At 31.9% G+C, this 20433-nt stretch overlaps 1 protein-coding gene across 3 annotated transcripts in view; it reads left to right on the forward strand.

Annotated features, from left to right (window-relative positions):
• The window catches only part of Atg13 (Autophagy-related 13), a 276218-nt gene that overhangs the window by 134143 nt on the left and 121642 nt on the right, over positions 1-20433 (forward strand). For 2 of the 3 annotated variants that reach the window (XM_075373349.1, XM_075373352.1), the window contains one exon: positions 13697-13803. The exons of the other annotated variant lie outside the window; for it this stretch is intronic. The gene's annotated coding sequence lies outside the window, so the exon portion shown is untranslated. The remainder of the gene's footprint in view (positions 1-13696; positions 13804-20433) is intronic. 3 annotated transcript variants of the gene reach the window in all.

Here is a 20433-nt window from a genome sequence, read left to right on the forward strand (position 1 = left end):
CTTGTTTCGCAGTGTATGACGAAATGCGACTAAATAGTAGAGCCTGAAGTTCACAGTGGTGATCGCATCAGATTTAGCTATCACCAGATGTTCTTTAGATCAAGGAGGACAAGGTTTTTTTTTACTTATAAATAAAATCATTCCAATAAAATCATTCCAATAAAATCATTTAATTTAATGTTTATACTCGATTCACTTAAAAGCTCTCGTGTTGTAAACAAACTACGAGGCGTTGTAATAAACTGTCTCTAAAGTTACACGTACAAATTATATGTTTTGATGTTTTACGTTTGATTTATGATCTGATTAATGTTTGGTGTTTTCATTTAGCGTCGACTTAATATAGTTATTTGCGAATTAATTGCACGGCAGCTATATTAAACCAACCCACCGGGTTGGTCTAGTGGTAAACGCGTCTTCCCAAATCAGTTGATTTGGGAAGACCTAATAAAGGCATTTCCTAAAGGAAGGCCTAATAAAGGCAGTTAATTTTATACGGATTTGAATACTAGATCGCGGATACCGGTGTTCTTTGGTGGTAAGGTTTCAGTTAACTACACATCTCAGGAATGGTCGAACCGAGACTAAAAGACTGCACTTCATTAAATATCATCCTCATTCATCCTCTGAAGTAATACCTGAACCGTAATTCCCGGAGGCCAAACAGGAAAAAGAAAGGACTCAAGCGCTATAAACGGTAAAGTATTATTTAGTACGTTCGGAAAGTCGCTGTGCAGTACGCTTCAGATTGGTGTGGTGAATTCTGTTCTTTCAGTGTTAGGTCGAACCCTGTCGGTTCGTTGGGCGTTGCTTAGTAATAAACCAAGACGTCAGTTGTTGAGTTGTGATAGAACGTAAAAGGTAATGGTTTTTCCGGTAGAGGAACGTATTTTTCACGTTGAACACCGTATTTCGTGAAGGTGATAAGTATTCTGATTTAGTGAAGCACAAGCTTTCTGAAAAGTTTCCAAATACTCCTGTTCTTCACCGTAATGCAGTTTTTATCGAAAAATTTCTGCCAATAGGCTCTGTTGATGACGCTGATCGAAGCGGGAAGACCACCTAAACAAACGAAGTTTGATATTTCAACGTCAATGCGTAAGTTAAGACAGCAGCAAGATATTGGACTTGCTACCGTACACAAAGCTGTATGAAAAGAACTGAAACTTTTCCCCTTCAAAGTAATGTGGATTCAAGAATTGAAACGTACATTTCATGCCAAAATACTAAACTATTATCTACGGTTTAAACGTTTTATTGACCAAAATTCCGTAGGTCTCTTCGACATTACGTTTTTTAAAGATGAAGCGTCGTTTCATCTTGAAGGGTACATTAATTCATAAAATACTCGACCGTGGTCGACAACTAATTCCCGTGAATTAGGTCTAACAGGTCAGTGACATTTTTATGAATTGTCTTTGGTGAACGAATCACTTCGAGGGGTTGTGGCTTGCACGGTCGCCCGTTCTGACTCCCCCAGATTTCCTTCTACGGGGGGTAGCAAACAAATAGCGTATCGCAACAGACCGCACGATTGACGAACTAGATACTGCAATAACGGCATACGTACGAGACATTCCAGTACATCAGCCTGTTATCGATGTTGGAGGAGATCATTTTCAACACCTTTCATAAACTATTCCAGTTATTCTAATATCAATTTCTCTAAAATAATGAAATAAAAAGACAAACTAACGTCCATAATTCCAGGTCATAGCAACTTCCCGAACGCGTTAAGTACCGGTGAGGATTAACAAATTGAGTCATTCGGTACGTAAAATCTCACTACTACAAATAATAGCTAGAATAGCCCTTACGGCTGAACACAGCATAGGTAGCTTATTTCATTTTATCTATATTGAAAAATCCTTTTATTGTGTGTAAACTATAACTTTCAAACACATAACTCGATGAATGAAGTAGTAATAAATATTATGTCTACTAAACGTATCTATTAAACTAGTGGTAAGTAGATCAAACCTAAATAGGTTAATATATGTAATTAATTACGGTAAACCAGTCGTTTTAACTTTTGGTGATGTATCTGTGTTGTGTCGGAGATCGTCGGTATACGTGGCACATAACTTGGGCGTAATAGTCTTTCTTATTGTATATAGTTTTGAATTCCTGATGAAATTTCCAGATTTTGGTCCACAAATAATCGAAGGTATTAACACTTTTCTTCACGGTTCTGTACTTCGTGGTGAAGTCATAGGTGCTATTACGGACCAGCTAAAAAGAGATGTTATTGAAATCATTGATTTTAAAATGTTAAACAGAGTTCTCCTTTTTGTATACTTAACAGGTTGACTGCCATGAGACATGAAATGATGTCTCAGTGTAATGTTACACTTAAGATGCATTATTATTATTATTTTTATATTATTTTTTTGTATCTAATTACATATTATTTTAAAAATAAAATTCTGTGTGTTTTTGTGTTATATGTAGCACAGACGTTTTTCTTTAAATTTGAAATTAAAGAACGTTTTTTTTTTTGAAAATCAGCAAACAAAATCAAAATAAATATAATTGAAAAGTGTTGTTATAAAATGTGAATTAATTTTAGTTGTTTAACGACAAAGTTTGGTTAGATTTTATTATCAAGTACTCTTTAAAATATTTTATAAAGTATAATTATCAATAAAATGTGATTTTATTACAGAAGATACTTTTAATAATTTTTTCTTAAAAAAAATTTAAAGCAATTAATAAAAATAGTATTCAAACAATTCTGGAGTTGTAGAAGTAATAATAAATACAAACAGTTGTTAATAAGTGAAAGATAATAATTCAATTAAAATATGTTAAACATTCTGCGAAATCAATTGGTGTCTCGTTATCTACGGTTGCTATGAGATACCAATTTACGTCTCAACTTTATTTTGAATATTTAAAAAAGTAAAGTTGCAAAGTAAAATTGGCATCAAACATTAGTAATAAGGTAACAAAACCTTTACTGAAATTGAAAAAAAAAATGGCAGCACTGATGGATATTTTCAGAAAAGTATAGCACAACCTTGGTAATGTTGCATTTTTAAGTGTGCCAGTGAACCTGTTTATCACCATAAAATCGCTTACGCACTTTAATTAATGGCAGAAAAAAATTTTTTAGCTTAAAATAACGACTTAGAAGAATAGACTTATTTTTCTATAAATGCTGATTTTTTTGTATCGTTAAATTTTATAGCCGTTATAATTATATTTACTAGTGATTATATAAATCATTAATCGGGAAACCAACGAAAATTCAATGTTAAGACTTTTTGTATGTCCAGGTGAATAAAATAGAAAGGAAATGTTTATCTCTATTGAGTGTTAAATGACTTTTGTTTATTATTTGGTTGCGTATTAGAATTTCATTTGCGTCATTGTATATTTAATATTTTATCATAACGTTTTATATTACATTTGAAATTAGATGGATTATGAATACTATGTTAACGCGTATTTATTTTTGTTACCGATCACGTTTGGTTTTATTTTTTACCCTATTAAAAAATGTTGTAAAATAAAACTTTTACGTTTTATTAGGATGAAAATTAATCGACCGTATTATTATAATTACATTTCAATCTAGCATTAATTCTTTTTTTTATTATTTAATATATATCGTTATCAACTCGAGCGGAGAATTAAATTGTGAACTTTTTATTCTTATTCCTTTAAAATTATTTTGAATTAAGTAAGTTATACAATTAAAAGCGTTTACTAATTAATACCTCGGAAAATAAAAAATACGTGAGCTGTCACAATGTAAACTTTTCGATGGTTATATCCCGCCGATGCAATGTAAAATCAGTAGTACGCCTTTACTATTCGTGTCTCACGTGCTGCAATATTATGCTTGTTCATAAAAATCTATTGGAAGTGACTTGTTTTGAGGTAAGAAATAAGAGATTGATATTAAGGAGCCGACTAATATTTAGTCGTTTTTAGCGATGATATATGGACGGAATCTATTTTTCAAATTCAATTTGACGTGCAAAGTTTTTCCTGTTTGTTAGTGAAGCAGCACTTGCAATATTAGATCTCGGCATCATAAATCACTAATTTCCTAATCGTGTAGTTTTCTTCTATGTGTTGTTTCAAAATATATAATTGCTTGTAATGCGTAAACCGAAAATATTAGCCCAGTTTCTCTTTTAAAATTCTATATTTTTTAACATACTAGTCGAGTTATTTCTTTATTCGGTATTTAGTAACGTACTTTGTTTATGTTGTTTCTGACGTGGTACACCGCATACATAATATTGATATGTTAATGTTTTCCCCCGTAAATCCTACACCTAGTCTGTATCTATGTAACACTGCTCAGATCTTTCTGTGTGTGTATCTTAATGTACGTTAAGGAAATGTATTGAAATATAATGTATTACGCAATTTGTACGTTTTGTTTTTGTACATTTAATTTTGTTCTATATTTATTTATTTCATCACAGTCGTATTTTTAATTAAAATTATTTATAAATTTATCAAAAATGAGGTATCGGGGCCTTTTTTTGCAAATCTTTATCCTTTAGGGTCCAATTAGTTTGTCTAGACCAAAAAAATATAACTATGTATGTGTACGTAAATATGTCGCACTGTTTTTGTCGTACATCTCAGGATTGACCGGAGCGATTTTCTTCAAATTTAGTTCAAATATTTCTATATATGGGTATTGATCATATTCTTTTTTGTCAAATTTCGTTAAGGGAGTGGGGGTATATCGTGGAAAAACCAATTTCGTTTTTCTTCAGAGGCATTTTAGAAAAAAACTTTTAAAAAAACTAATTATTACCTACTACGCATGTATCAGTAATTCATAAAATCAACTCTCATTCCTAAAAATGAAATATTTTTTTTATTCTTTTGCGCTACGTCCCTTCGGTTTAAATTTTTTATAAAAGTTTTCGGAAGTCTATACTTCATGTATAGAGCTATCAAGAAATAACTATAATTTTTAAAAAATTATAGACCCGGACTTAAAATTCAGAAAAATATTTTGTAATGAAAAAGCTGTGCAAGGTATTGTATGACTTATCAGCGTAGGCAGGAAAGTCCAGCTTTTTTTCTAAAGAGGCCGGGAATATTTTCTAAAATAAATAATCCTATACGTTGTGTTATTTTTGTTCATGTTTTTGTTAGCAGAATTAGGGAAAATGTATGGACATTTAAGAATGTAAAAAAAATTGTTAGGATAATATATTTTTTTAAATTCAGTCAAATAAAAGAGAAATTTAAAAACTGTTTTAACAAAGTAAAAAATGTCAAATAAGAGTTACATAGGATTTATTGTTTTAAACTTCTTTAAATTACTTATTTAATGAATCTCAACTGGTAACTTAGCAGCTGAACTTTTCACTAAATGGATTCAGTACCCACCTGTCGAGAAATCATTTTTACCTTCGGGAAATACTTCGCCAATTAAATTTGTAACTCTCGCAAATACATCTTTATGCTCTCTTTTTCTGTTTAGCTCCCAGAAACATCGTAGGTATACTTCAGAGGAATACATCTTCATGCTATCCAAACTGTGGTGAATATTTAAAGTTTTTATATCAGTTTAATATCATCAAAGTTTTTCTCAGTGTTACTGGAAGCGAGTGGAAATATATCAAGTGTTTTGCTTTGAAGGCGAATAACCCAGATATCAAGCTTCTTAATGAAAGCGTGAACTTTTATCTGTCATTAATAAAATGTTTCTATCACATCTTTGTAAATTCACATTCAAGTCGTTTAAATGCGAAAATACATCGGCTAATCAGGCCAACAGCAACGTATACTCATTATTCTGTAAAAAACATTGAGAATGGCGTTTTTTTATCCTGGAAAAGTATTATTAATTCATCTCGCAATTCCAGTAACCGGGTTAACAGTTTCCTCCGCGATAACCATCTGACTTCTGTATGGAAAAGAAGAGATATTTTCTTTTTGCCCATTTCATCGCCTATTCTGTAGGCGAAGATTAATGTTCGACTTATAAAAAAAATTAACAATTTTTACGGCTTTACAACGAATTTGTTTGTGATTTCCCGGCATATTTTTTGTGGCAAGGCATGTCTGTGAAGGAAGCAGTGCGTCCATTCCGCTCTTGTTATAAGACTTATTTTATTTACTTTTATTTTTTTTTTTTTTTCAGAAAAATACTGTTCGTTCCTGTTATCATCGCCTTTGCACCATCACTACATACTGCAAAACATTTTGTCCAATCTCTGTTATAGATTTTAGTAGCTTCATAAAAAATATCAAAAAGACATTGTCCTGTTGCATTGCCAGCTATTGATTTGCAAAATAACATATATTCTTTGATTGTCGTATATTGTTATATATTCTTTAACATATATTCTCTGTCCCTATCGTATTTATATCTGAAAATATAAAAAAAATATTTGCCACATCTTTTAATTCATCAAACTGAATACTAAAACATTCACTTGAACTCACTTGTTGAGTTATCTGATCGCGAACATCGGCAGCCATATTGATTCACCTTGATACTCTGTCGTTAGAAAACTGATTTTTTTTTCCAACCTTTTTGCTTCTTCCTAGAGTACCATATCTGTTGCAGCAGGCAATATGAGGTTTTTTGTAATTATATAGGGTTTCGACATCTTAGAGCTACTATTAATGCTACAAGACGCTTCACGAGTACTTTTATCAGTATGGCTTAATTTAAAATTAATAAGCTTGTTGATTTCTCAAAGTATGTAATCTTCTTTCGAAAAATTCCAAGGGTTTGCTTTTATTTATGATCTGGATGTTTAGTTACCAATTGTCGAATTTTTTTGATGGTTTCATACTTTCATCGGGGAGGACTAAAAGTAGTTCGGTGAATGTGTTTAAAAAAAAGCTTTGTTTAATATCAAGTTATTACGAAAAACGCATCCCCAAAAAAAAATGATGGAATAATACTGGAAATATTTAATTGATAATATTAATATTTAATGATCACGTAAAAGTTATACCGTATTATTTGAATTTCGAATTAAAAGTCGATAGAAACATTTATTTATTGTAATAATGATTTTTCTTAATCCTGTGTCTTAATATAAATTAATTTTTCATTAGATGTTTGAAATCTCTTAAAGGATTATTTAGTAGAATCGTTATAACTAAATTTAATATTTTTCATAAGAAACTCCATTCATATAATTTACTGGATTGCTCTTAATTTAGTTTTTCTATCCGATAGACTTAAAATACTCTAACGATAATAGAATGAATATTAATACTACTTATCTCTCATTCGTGTGTTGTAAATTACAACTGTTAAAATGTGACCCAATTGGAGAACTGAAAATATTTTATTTTACATTATCGATGTATTTTTTTTCGCTTTGTTTTACTGATTTACTCCTGTATTTTTCAGAGTTGAATGGTGCGAGGTAGGAAAGGGACTAGGTTTGTAAGAAACGTAGTTTCAAGAATTTGCGATTTATGTTGCGCCCCGGTCGAGAGGTTTTGATATTTGTTGGTATCACTATAGTCTTTACTTTTTGACGAAAGTAAATGGATTCGCCTCTTGAAAAATCGAACATCGATCTCACGGCGGGAGTGACATATTTGTTTATTATTAATTTATATCTTTTTTAACCAAACGTATTGTGTTGTCCCCGATAAATAGTCAAATTTGCTATTATAGTGATGAATCGTGTATCTGTTAAGTTTATCTAATCGAAATGAATAGCTTTTATAGTTGAAGGCGGGGAGGTATGGTTTATTATGATGAATGTACCCTGTGATACGTGACTGCTTTTCTTGTCAGCTGGAAATTCCTTGATTGACAAGATATACAGAAAAGTAACTTGTGTTTTATTGAGCCGCTACAGTTTTATTGAGAGCAAAAGTAATACGAACCGATTTAAGGGTGGTGTTCGATATTTTCACTAGGACATGCAGTCGAACTTAGCTACTCTTTCCGCTTTCTGTCAGCTTTTGCTAGACTAGACGACATTATTTTATTGAAACAAGCTTATTTTATAGTAATTATTAAAATTTTATAATGATTTAAACTAAATTATTTACAATTTCAGCGAAAAACATTTGTCGAGACATATTTGCCGTGGCATCATAGCTCATCGACCACAATGAAAATTCGAAATTTTTTAGCGCCCCCAAAATTTTTAAACTTAATATTTGTTAAAAATAATAATAAATTGCAATTATTGTTTTTAAACGTGGCATATCCGATTTCTGAGTTGAAACTTACATTTTAGTCTGAAATATCAGGGAAACGTAATTTTTGACTTTCTTTTTTTTTAATCAGCCATCGCCTTCTTAGATCACCTGAACGTCTACCTGGGCCTTCTATCGCCCCCCCCTCCGTGAAGGTCTCCAGCGCCCACAACGGGGCGTTATCGCTCACTTTGAGAACGAATGCACTAGAGCTATACTGTAAAAAGGGAAGTATGGTAATCGATCAAAAAATAGAGGTATGAGTTTTTTTTGCATTTTCGACGTTTCATGACTCAGGTACCCCAAAATAAAAGCAGAAAAATTATTGAGATGTAATGTTCTTACATACGTATGTGTGTTGACGTCTTTTAAACCGAATAACATTTGAATGAATTAACGGATTTTGATTTAATTTGGCACAGAGATTCGTATATATGGGGCAATTTGTTGGTAAAAGTGTGGAGTCAATTTTGCAAACATAATCCCACTTTTTATTGAGCTCAGTACATGCTTATCTTACCATTTCCAAAACGTTTTGCTCTCCAGTTCTATATATATATATATATATATATATATATATATATATATATATATATATATATATATATACGCTCCATGGAGCCGGCTTCCGAGTTGTAGCGTCTCGGCCTTTCATTCGGAGGTTCCGGGTTCGAATCCCAGTCATTTATCATACGCTACAAAATTCCATTTCCATATTCTACGCACAAGCTCCAAGCTTATGTGGCGATATCAAGCAAAAAAAAAGGAAAAAAAGTGACCGGAATTGTAATTAAAGATCATAAAAAATTCTTCAAATTTTAAATTTAATTATTTTTAAAAACGTTATTTTAACATTTAGATTGAACTTATGAATGGCGGTCGGTAATCTTTATGAACTTATAATGCGCTAAAAAAATTAACAAAAATCGATGATATGCGACCTTGAGTTACTCGAAACTATGTATAACGTTCTATCGATATGAACAAAACCGCAGTGTTTTAAGGACGTGTGTGGGCACGCGCGTCCGCGCGTTTAATGTTACGGTTAATTTCACCGGACCACTAAAAAATAAACCTTATACTCCAGTTATCACCGCCAGATATGTAACTTTTGACACGTACACCATTCTTTTATTAATGACCTAATTCCAGTGATCTCATTAAACGTAATGATAATGGTTTGATTGTTTTGGGTCATCTTATATTAATGTAATACAGTCTATGAATAAATGAAGTAGTCGTGTGGTGATGAGACGAATGTGTTGATCCGAGAAAATGGCCTTTGCTTGGAATGAATATTACGTACGGCCGAGTTTGAGGATATCTCAGTGGTAATAGAATACCAGATTTTCATAAAAACAATATGGTGTTCAATTTTTGTACACTTTTTTTACAAGTTTTTTAAATTACGGATTTGCCAAAAATTTCAAATTGTAACTTTTTTAGTAATTTTTTTTTTTTACTTTTTATAAATGTGGGTTCCCGCCGCACTACAACTCGTAGATAATGTGATACACAGCGACGGTTTTATTGGTATAAAGTAAATAATTTAAGTTATGATGATGGATATTTTATTCTAGTTTTCAAAATCATTTTTTGCACGGTGAACTTGGCTCGCATTGTTGATTTTTATTCCTATCATCACTAGTCGTGTCTCTTTTATACTCGTACCCATAGCCCCCTTTAAAATAACTTCTCACAATCTTATCCTTTACATTTAAAATTTTTTCCTTCCATTGAGGATTTTGTTATTTGGGTTTCGTACAAAAAATAAAAAAAAGGTAGTTTATTTATTTTTAGTTTATAATTTAATCATTTTTATGTTTGAATAGTTAAATAAGGGTTCCATACTTTTATTAACACCTGCGCGCTTATGCGTGTGAGTGACAGAATTAAGATTTATTCAATAACTATATAATTATATTTTTTTATGTATTGGTTCGTTATAAATGGTTCGTAAACGAATTAATTCGTTCGTGAATTAAAACACATATAATATATACTTGAAACGCATAGTCATGTTGCAAGGTCGAATAAGAGAAATCGTGGCTTATTTTAAACACCTGTACACTTAAAATATGACTGCTAACTTGCAATAAATTTAATTATGTTTGTTGTAGTTAAAGATTATCAATGTACTTATAAGAAAGACGGTAGGTATATTAATGTTGTAGGTATTTCCTAAATATATATATATTTCTTATGAAATTTTTTTATGAAGTGGGACACTTGAAATATTTGGTTTTTGCAGTTTTTACTTTTTTTTAATTAGCATAGGAGTACATATAATAGCAGTTAGTATAGTCAATTTGTATTTTTATTTGAAAATCCTTACCTACCGATTGATGTTTTTTCCATATGTTAGGGTTGATGAGGGAATCATAACTCCAGATTTTTAACATCCCCCTCCCATCGATTTTTGAAATACTCCAAAAGTTTTTGAAATGCGTTTTTCTCTGAATCTATGCATGTTAGAGAAACGTTTTTCAAACAAAAACGTCGTAAAAAACGTGTTTTTTCGGTTTTTTCACCGGAAAATTGTTTTTCGTCTGTATTGCATTTGGAAAAGTTGTTAATCTCTACAAAAAAAACAGACAACTTTTATTTAAACAATTTTTTTGCATTTTGATAATCAAACGAGTGTTTGCAGTGATATTATAAGAGCAGTCCAAAACAGTATCCTAGGGCATCCCGTTTGTTACCAGTTGATTTTAACGATTGATCTAGCCTCCCACGAGGTGCTCGCATACCTCACCACTCTAACCTCACACGCATTTTCCAAGGGAAGACCGTTATTGTTAAACGGAAAGTTTTTAAATTTATATAATAGTATTTTATTTAACTTAGGTTTAATTCTATTAATTTTGTATTATTATTCATCCGATTGATTCGAATCATTCAGTTCAAACCAAAGCTCACACAGTGATAGAGACTTACAGTTCATTAATCCAATTCATTAAAGTTTTTGCTTCATCCGACAAACCTCCATTACTACGTATATATATATATATATATATATATATATATATATATATATATATAATATGTGTTTTTCTTTGAGATAAATATATCTAAAAACCTTCTCAGTTATGCCAAAAAACATGGGTAAAAATTTGGTTGCGATTGATCGAAGTAGTTTTTTTGTTTATCTCGAACAAACAAAAATTTTCTTCCTCTTTATCACAAGTTAACTCGTCGAAATTGTACTACAATATAGAAATGATACATTTATATCTGTACCGCTCTTTTTTGTGACCGTAACCGCATATAAAGCATTTTAGATGCAAGAATTACTTATTAGCGTTTTATTTCGTAGAGTAATGATTTCTTTGATTTGTACGGTCAGGCCCTGCGGTACGATAACGGGGGGGATAATGTTAATTTGGATTTCATTGGGCTCGGCATATAAATTTACGAATGTATAATCGGGGTCAGTAAAGAAGCGAAGGGAGAAACCCACTCGCTTAATATTTTCCCTAGTTAACTTTGTGCGGGTGCCTGTTATTATAATTTTTTTTTGAGAACGACAGCAGTTTTCGATCGCCTATGGTCGTGTTTAGTTATAACAAACAATAGTACCAATAGTACTGACGGAATTATCGTAAGAAGGAATTCACCGGTTGAAAAGAATCGTTTATCAATTATAGAATTGTTTGATGAGCTTTTAATTTTTTGAAAGTGTTTATTTTTTACTTAAGACCCAGTTGTATGTTCGATTCTTATATTAAGTCAGGTCTCCGGATATCTTTAGCTTTCTTGAACGGTGGTAGTAGACAGTTATATCCTGGTGTGTTTAGTGATTGTGCTTATAGATTATATTGTATGTCTGGAATTCCATCCAGCCAGTATGTGTTGTTAATTAGAACCTTACAACAAAACAGAAGCGGGGAGACTATATTGAGAAGCGCTACCGTTACAATATAGTTCGTTCAACCGGGCCTCGAAATAACATTCTCCCGCACAAAAAGGTTAGCTCTAATCGTCTATGCTGCTTCGACAGACACCCTGTGTTGTGATGAGATATATTTAAATAACCTAAAATCGCTTATGTTGTCCTTACCCCCATATTTCGATCGTATTTGTTTTCATTTTTTCTAAGGTTTGAGATTTAACATGACGTATTCTTTTAATTTAAAATATAAAGAGATAAGTAAAGTCTTCGGAGCATTCAGCTTGTTTGAGTAAGATATAGCGATCATATAGCTTCTCTGAATGGAGTAAGATAAAGCAGTTGTCAAGAGTGTGTTGTTGTACGGGTGTGAATTCTGGAAGCTGAGTAGACGATCACAAGAAAGCAGATGTAACTAGCTAAAGCTACGAGTAAGCTAACTTTCGATCGTAGGACCATGACCGTGCGCCATATTAAAGATAAATGTATCTTTAATAACTTGTAAAATGTATCTTTAATAACTAAATGTATCTTTAATAAATGTATCACTAGGTAACCGTATATTGTCCCTAATATCGGTTAAAAAAGAATTATCCGACGACTTGCATAAACCGAATTTTTTCACGGCATAAAAAAACCTTTATTTTATTTATACACTGAAGATATTTTTTTTGTTTTCTTTAACTTGAATAAAGTAGTAACATAAATAATCATAATTTAGTATCTAGTTTGGGTGTAACTGGTTTGGTGTTTATTTCTAATTGATTAAGTGAAACACTTGTTAAATAAACAATCGTCTGTTAAAGAGTGTTTAATAAGACGTTCGATCGCTTTAATTCCATTTTTTAGAGTGGAAATTCTGTGTTGTTATTTGATGTTGTATGTGCAACTGCACGAATGAAAAAAAGGTTTTTGTCATTTATTTTTGTGTTTTAATGCGGCAGAATTTTTTTATATATATGTATCTGTGGTTTCATAATTTATTATTTCAGTTATCTGAAAAATAAATCAAATATTCTATTTAAATTTTAAATGAATCCTTTCCGACAATAAGGCAGGATCAAGTTGCGCTTTTTATAAATTATTGATCATAAAGTGTAAAGGATTGTAGGTGATTAAACCCGACCGGTTTGCCCTATAAATTTCCTTTTATGTTAAAAAATAATCGATTTATTTTTTTTTTACGATGTTATTAATATAAGAAAAAAGTATGTTAATGATAAGAACGCAATAATGAAATTTGTATAATGATTTTGGATCGGACTGGAGATAGGAAAAAATTAAATAGTCCTTACCATAAAAAGTTGCCGGAAGCTCGTTGGAGTTAATATTGTGGTTGAAAGTCGTTTTCGATTTAAGTTTGGGAAATTGGACTGTTCGGTTACAATAAAATATTGTACAGTGTATATAAACACATAGAATGATGAATTACATTTACATAGGGCAGTGTTGCAGATCTGTATGATTATTTTGAAAACGATTCAGTATGTTACAGTTGCATTGAAAAATGATCATCCGATCTAGTTACACTGTCCATAATTGTAACGCTTAAAATCAATACATTCTTGTTCCACATATTATCGTTTCTAATAACGTAGGATTACAGGTTTTTTCGGTCGAAGATATTAAGTTTTTTTTTTTTTTTAGGTTTCTTCCTCGATACTTGGAAAATAATAGTTTATTTTTTAAGAAGTGGTTGTGCTATAAAATAGCAAAATGACGGCCTAAAACTGTGAATACCGCTACTGTTATCGGTAAGTAATTTATTTTATATTTTCATTACCTTTTCTTTTAATTTTAAAGTCGCCCATCCGCGTACATGAAATTACAATTTTCTACTTAACCTTTCCTAAGCGTTTCCATCTTATTAAAGAATAATTAGTTATTTTCGACTACGGTAGTTCTGAGTTACTTCTCTTTCATTAATCTAATCTATGTTGACATATGGTATTGAATTATCAGCGTTGTGCTTATGTGAGCGAACTCATAACAGTGGTCGACAATAAACTGCGTTGTATTAAATGTAGTACTGCCTTGGATGTGATGCGAGACGGTTGCCGTGAGGAAATAGTCGTTTGTAGACTGCGTTCGGGGAACACTAAATTAACGCAAGGGTACGTCATATCGTCCGGTGATGCGCCAGTTTTGTCCCTTCGGATGACTCCCGTGTAACTGTACGTTATATTCGTCTCTTGTACGTTATACGGCTTCTAGTCGTGAGTTTAAACGGTCAGATTCGCCGTTATTGGTAAAGTTATTGTTTTCTATTTTAATTTTTTTTCGGAAACTCTACACTTTCTGTACATACACACTGTGAATTCATATGTGCAGTTTACTTATTTTTTTACGACCATATGGTCTGCAAGATGTTAAAATATTTCTCGTTATTAAGCATCCCTTTTACAACTTGTTCTTTTACATTGATTACACTGCGCGAAGGTACTTATTAAATGTAACTGCTTCATTACTACTTCTTCGTTTTCTTTTAGCCTTTGGAACCACTGTAAGGCATTACTTCAGAGGATGAATGATTATATGTATAAATGTAAATGTCTTGAACATTTTCAGGTCGATCGTTCCTGAGATGTGTGGTTAATTGAAACCCAAACTACTAAAGAACACCCACCGGTATCCACTATCCAGTATTCAAATGCGTATAAAAGTAAACTGCCTTTGCTAGAATTTGAACCTTAGAACTCTCGACTTCGAAATAAGCTGATTTGCGATGACGAGTTCACCACTAGAGTTCTCTTGTATTGTTTAATAAGTTTATTTAAATTGCTATAAATATTTTATCGTTTAATTTCAGGGTTATCATAAAATAATGTGGTTTAAGGGTTGGATTATAAACAATATACCTACAGTTGCGTTGTTTTATTTGTCAAATCCTCCATATCTAACAGTTAGTTACATAATCAATAAATTTTAATTTGGGCGTCCTTCGTCGCAAATACACAGTTGATATTCAGCTTCTGCCCTTTCACGATGTAGCATATTTTGTGTTACAGTTGTAATCCCTTTATTAATTCTTTCCTGTAAGTGATTCAGATCGTTTAATTTTTGCGAGTAAACGATATTTCTAATATATCCCCACAAGGGATTAGTCCGAATCTTTTGAGAGCTCAAGGTATAGGGTCTTCTTAGACTGATTAGCCTTAGATTTATTTTCAAATGTCTCGTTCAAAGCTTGGATAACGAATGCATCTAAACTTAGGGGTGCATCATCTTGTCGGAAGTAAATTAGATGTACATTTTACAGTTCATCCGATTGAAGAAATCGATAGTAATAACATCTCCATTAATATAGTCTTTTCAGCAGCAAAAAAGAAAAGGCCATATTATAAGATTTTTATTAAACCACACCAAATATTAACTTTAGGTTTGTAACATGCTTCTCAAAAGCACCGTTTTCAGATCTCCATATTCGTGAATTTGTCTACACCAGCTAAAGTGAGAAGTAGTTTCATCCGTAAAAAAAAACATAGTTTAAAATGATTCATTTTCACTAATTTTGTCTAAAAACGTTTAGTAGCGAAACTCTTTTTGTAGAGCTTTTTTCAGGCTGTTTGATTTCTTCCAGTAGTTGAATTTTGTACGCGTACAGTACAACCTTTTCCAAACTTTATGAATCTTTAACTCGAGGTTTTGACGAGCGATGAACTAATTTGGACTTATCTGATTGCAGATTGTCAAATTCCTTCAGAAATTTATTCCTATATCGATGGCCTACCAGGGTTTTCTGGTTGAGAATAGACTGTTTTTTTTGAATCGTTTGAACGGGCATCGTATATTGTTTTCATGTGCACGTCGAAATGCTCGTTTAACTAAAATTATTGACTTCAACAGCCTGCCACATACTTTTTTCAATAACAGAAATAAAGTAAAAAAGCGCAGTAACAATACAACGACTGACGTGTTGGTTAAAGTGGTTCTTAGATAAACTTTTCGGATTGTTGCTTTCAATACTATCTATATAGTTACTCAGTGGACCTGATGCCTTGATCTGAGCCACCGAAATTGGATCATTGTTGTATGATGGTGGTCATGTAGTTGGGTACGATATTTTTCTGATTTTTGTTATTTATATCTTTTATTTCGGCAAAAAAAAAGAAAAGGAAAACAAATATTATTTTTTCATTAATCGATTTTATTTAATGTATGTATATTTAATACTGAGTTTGAAACTTCATAAATAGCTTTGTAATTAAATAAAAAAAATAATTTTTGTTAAAAATTATTATTTTATTTGCCGATTTCTGTGGCAGAAGGATAGCGTTTTGGCCTTTCATCCGGAATCTCGGGTTCGAATCACGGTCAGGCATAGCAATATTTCATGAGTTACAAAATTCCGTTTTCATAGTCCTACGTACAAGCTTCTCAGTAAGCTTCTGTTATGAATTAATTCACCAAGCAACAAAATCTGTCAACCACTTTAATTTTATTTCATGACTGAAATTTTAATGGAAGTTATTAAATACTATAGTATATAAAATTACCCTTTTAAAAAGAAATTCCGAGTTTATTGAATTTTTTATTGAACCGTTAATTGCAAAAGTATTCTATTTAAACAGTATAAGGAATGAAAACACAAATTTCTAGTTATCTTATTTCTTTGAAATATTTACTATCTATTAAATAAAAAATAAAAAAATACTTTGCGCATGAAACGCAAATTTTTTTTATATGCATTCCTCGTATAAATTTAAGCAGCTAGTAATCTTTTTTGAAGTCTTTATATTAATAATTTTCCAATAGCAGTAGCTATTTCATTGACAAGTCGATATTAAAAAAATATATATATTATGTGTTCTTTTATTTTAAATTAGAAAATGTGTCTAATATTGAAAAATAAACAATTTCGTCGAATAAAGAAATATTTTTATATAAAACTGCGTTAAAAAAAGTATTTTGCGGTAGTCCGACCGATTACGATTTCTCTCCCTAACGCAAAAAAAGATTGTTAGCTGTCGGGCGCCTCGCCTTATAAACGCCTCATAGTCTACAGTAGCAACTATATAATTTATGTTACTGCATGATCGTTATATTGTCGACTTCTGGCATCAGTTATTTTAGCCGTTACTTAAAATGTTTTGTTAAAAATATCATTTCTTCTTTGTAATAATTTTTTTTTTATTATTAATTCTGCTTATCTTTTCATTTTAATTCAGCTATAAAAATTAACTAAATGAAATTCATTTATTTAAAAAAAAACCATTCCTGAAAAAATTTTTGTATTTTGTATGCGGGTAAATTCTAAAATAGTTAAAATTATTAGCCATTTTTTAATTCTTTTTTAGTTACGAAATTAAATTGTATCGATTTGCAGAATGTAGATCGAGGAATAAAAATATTACCACTCATGATTTCTTTACGTTTTTATGTGATTAAATATTTGAAAGATAAACATGACTAAAAATGATTGATTTTATTCCTTATATCGTTCAAATAGAATACATGTGTAATTAACGGTTCAAGGAATTCAACTGTTTTGTGTTGTGTGTTGTGTATATGTGAAGTGGTTTTTTGCTTTAAAATTGTTCGCAACGAATAATAATAAAAAAGTGTATTGTAATGTACTTTACACTTGTTGATACTCGTTCATTTTATCACTTTACGGGGAATTTATAAGGAATAAATTATTTATCGTCTTGCATAAAAAAGTATTTATTCGTTAGAATTTCTCTTGTATAGTTTTAACAAGTTTATTTAAATTTTATAAATATTTTATCGTTTAATAAGATTGAATTCCGACTTAGTGTAGCTTACAAGTGTACGGTTAACACTTCAAATATTAAACTTTATCGCCATCGAATTCTTTTTTACATGTGTTTGTATTTTGGAAATACAACTTATTGTATGAGGGCGGTTCAACTTTATTCTGAATCTACATTTACCTTTGTCTTTTCAAAATGGTTCCTAGTGCAACACACTGCCTTCAGCGTTAGATCCGCTTTTCATGACACTAAATGCAAGTCATCTTTCGAAAGCACTTTGCATTTCTCTTCCACTGTTTTTAAGGTCTCTAGATTCGTCTCAAATTCTCATCCTTTCAGGTCGTTCTTCTTCATCTCTTCTTTTTTCACTATTTCGCTTCCGAATCACTATAAGAGGATGATATGTATGAATGTAAATGAAATGTAGTCTTGAACAGTCTCAAGTAGCCCATTCCTGAGATGTGTAGTTAACTGAAACCCAACCACTAAAGAACACCGGTATCCATCATCTAACATTCAAATCTGTATAAAAGTAACTGCCTCTGGAAACATCCAAAAATCGCACGGAGCTAGATCTGAGATGTATGGTATAATAACACCGTACATCCTAATTATATGTAACAAATTATAACCATATATCCTAATTATAATTTTTTCCATTCAAAAATTCTTGGACTATGTGAATAATATGAGAGCGCTTTATTGTGAAACTTCAGTTTTTTCCAGGGCGTGTTTTTTTAAAGTAAGTTAGCACATCGATGTACCAGAGATCATTTACAGTTGTCCCTAGGTTAGGCACGTGATGACGGTAAATGAATCCTTCATGATAAAAAAATAGATGATCAATCATGTCTTTACCAGCGCTGAATGCAGCTTTCACTATTTTCTGAGCCGGTGAAGAGAAGTAGACTTCCATCGTGAGCTTTGTTGTTTCATCGCAGGGTTATAATGAAACATTCAAGACTCGTCAACGGTTATCGCATTATACGAAAACGTGTACCTAATTTTAGCGAGCCAACAATTCTTCACTGACAAATACGCGATACTCCATTCTGTCAAGCGGTTAAGAGCTGCGGAACTTGACGAAACGGAACGCATTTAATATGCATCCTCTCGCTCAGAATATTTGTGCACTATTTTTTGATATGTGTAGCACATAGATTCTACTTTCTTCTCGATTCATGACGCTGGCTGTATTCACCATAACGTCGTTAACCCGTAAATGGTACAGTGGGTGAAATGTTTTGTTACTCCAGCGATGAATGAGAATGATATGTATGAGTGTAAGTAAAATGTACTCTTGTACAGAGTCAAGTCGACCATTTGTGAGATTGTGGTTAATTGAAACCCAACCACCAAAGTAGACCTGTATCCGCGATCTAGTATTCAAATCTGTATAAAAGTAATAACTAGCTGCCTTTACTAAGATTTGAACCTTAGAACTTTCGACTTCAAATCAACCGATTAGCGATGACGAGTTTAACCACTAGACCAACCCGGCGGGTTACAAAGATTATGCTGTTAAATGCTATGCCACACGCTAAAAAGTGAATACTTGGAGATGGCCTTTCGTCATTTTTTATGGATTGTTGACTGCTGAAATCAATGCATTTGTAATATGCCGTTATATGATTGCAGCCAGAGGCCAAAAGAAGACAAATCAGTTTGAATCCCTTCATCATCCCAACCCCGTAGGCGAAGACAACCGCCTTGTGACGCTTCCGGTCGCCACACCACCACCCCCGTTCCTAGCCGTGATGGGGTTTAACGGGAGAGCCCCTTCATCAGCTTGGACATGACGTAGCGTCTAAATTTATAAAACAGCGTCTTACTGTACTAAATCTTCAATAGGATCTTAGACTCAAAATTGAAGCGGTTCTGAGAGGCAATAATTTCTTATCTACAACACCGCAAGCCTCAAAACAGCAACCGCCAGCGGAAGGTCAAAAGCGACGGAGGTGCAAGATGTACCACAAAAGTAATAAAAAACTTTCAGTTACGTGCAGTGTATGCAAAACCTTGTAGGGAACACAGGAAAATAATATGTAAAAACTGTCAAATATTAACATTCTTTTTACAAGATCACTTTTATTACAAATGTAATGTTTTTCATGATTGGATGTATTTGTTTTTTCGACATGCAATATTTTCTAAAAATTATAATTCTCTTTTCTCTAAAAAGCATGTATAGATTTATTGTCATCTTATAATATTAATATATATATATATATATATATATATATATAATTAGTTTATATATAATAATAGTTACTGAATTAGTTTGGAACCGCTAGGTGGCGTGGGGGTCGAGATATTTCAACAAATTGTACTTACGGTCCGATTTGGCTCATATTCAGAATATATATTAGTTACGTGAAAAGAAATATTTTGGCAAATGTGGACCCGGTAGATGGCGCTGGGATCGAGATATTTCGAAAAATTGTATCAATGGTCCGATTTGACTCGTATTCAGAATATATATTAGTTACGTGAAAAATATTTTTGCGAAGAAGGGAAACAAGAAAAAAGGGGAATAGGGATAGGGGTGAAGATTGGAAGAGGGAAGAAATGAAAGGTTATATTTGTGATGTTCCGTAAAGTTGAGTTTTTTAATGTTTTATTAAACTTTCATTTGTGTTCATTTTAATCTATGAATACTCAAATTTAAAA

This window comes from Lycorma delicatula, chromosome 8 (genome assembly GCF_047948215.1).
Source record: "Lycorma delicatula isolate Av1 chromosome 8, ASM4794821v1, whole genome shotgun sequence".
NCBI lineage: Eukaryota > Metazoa > Arthropoda > Insecta > Hemiptera > Fulgoridae > Lycorma > Lycorma delicatula.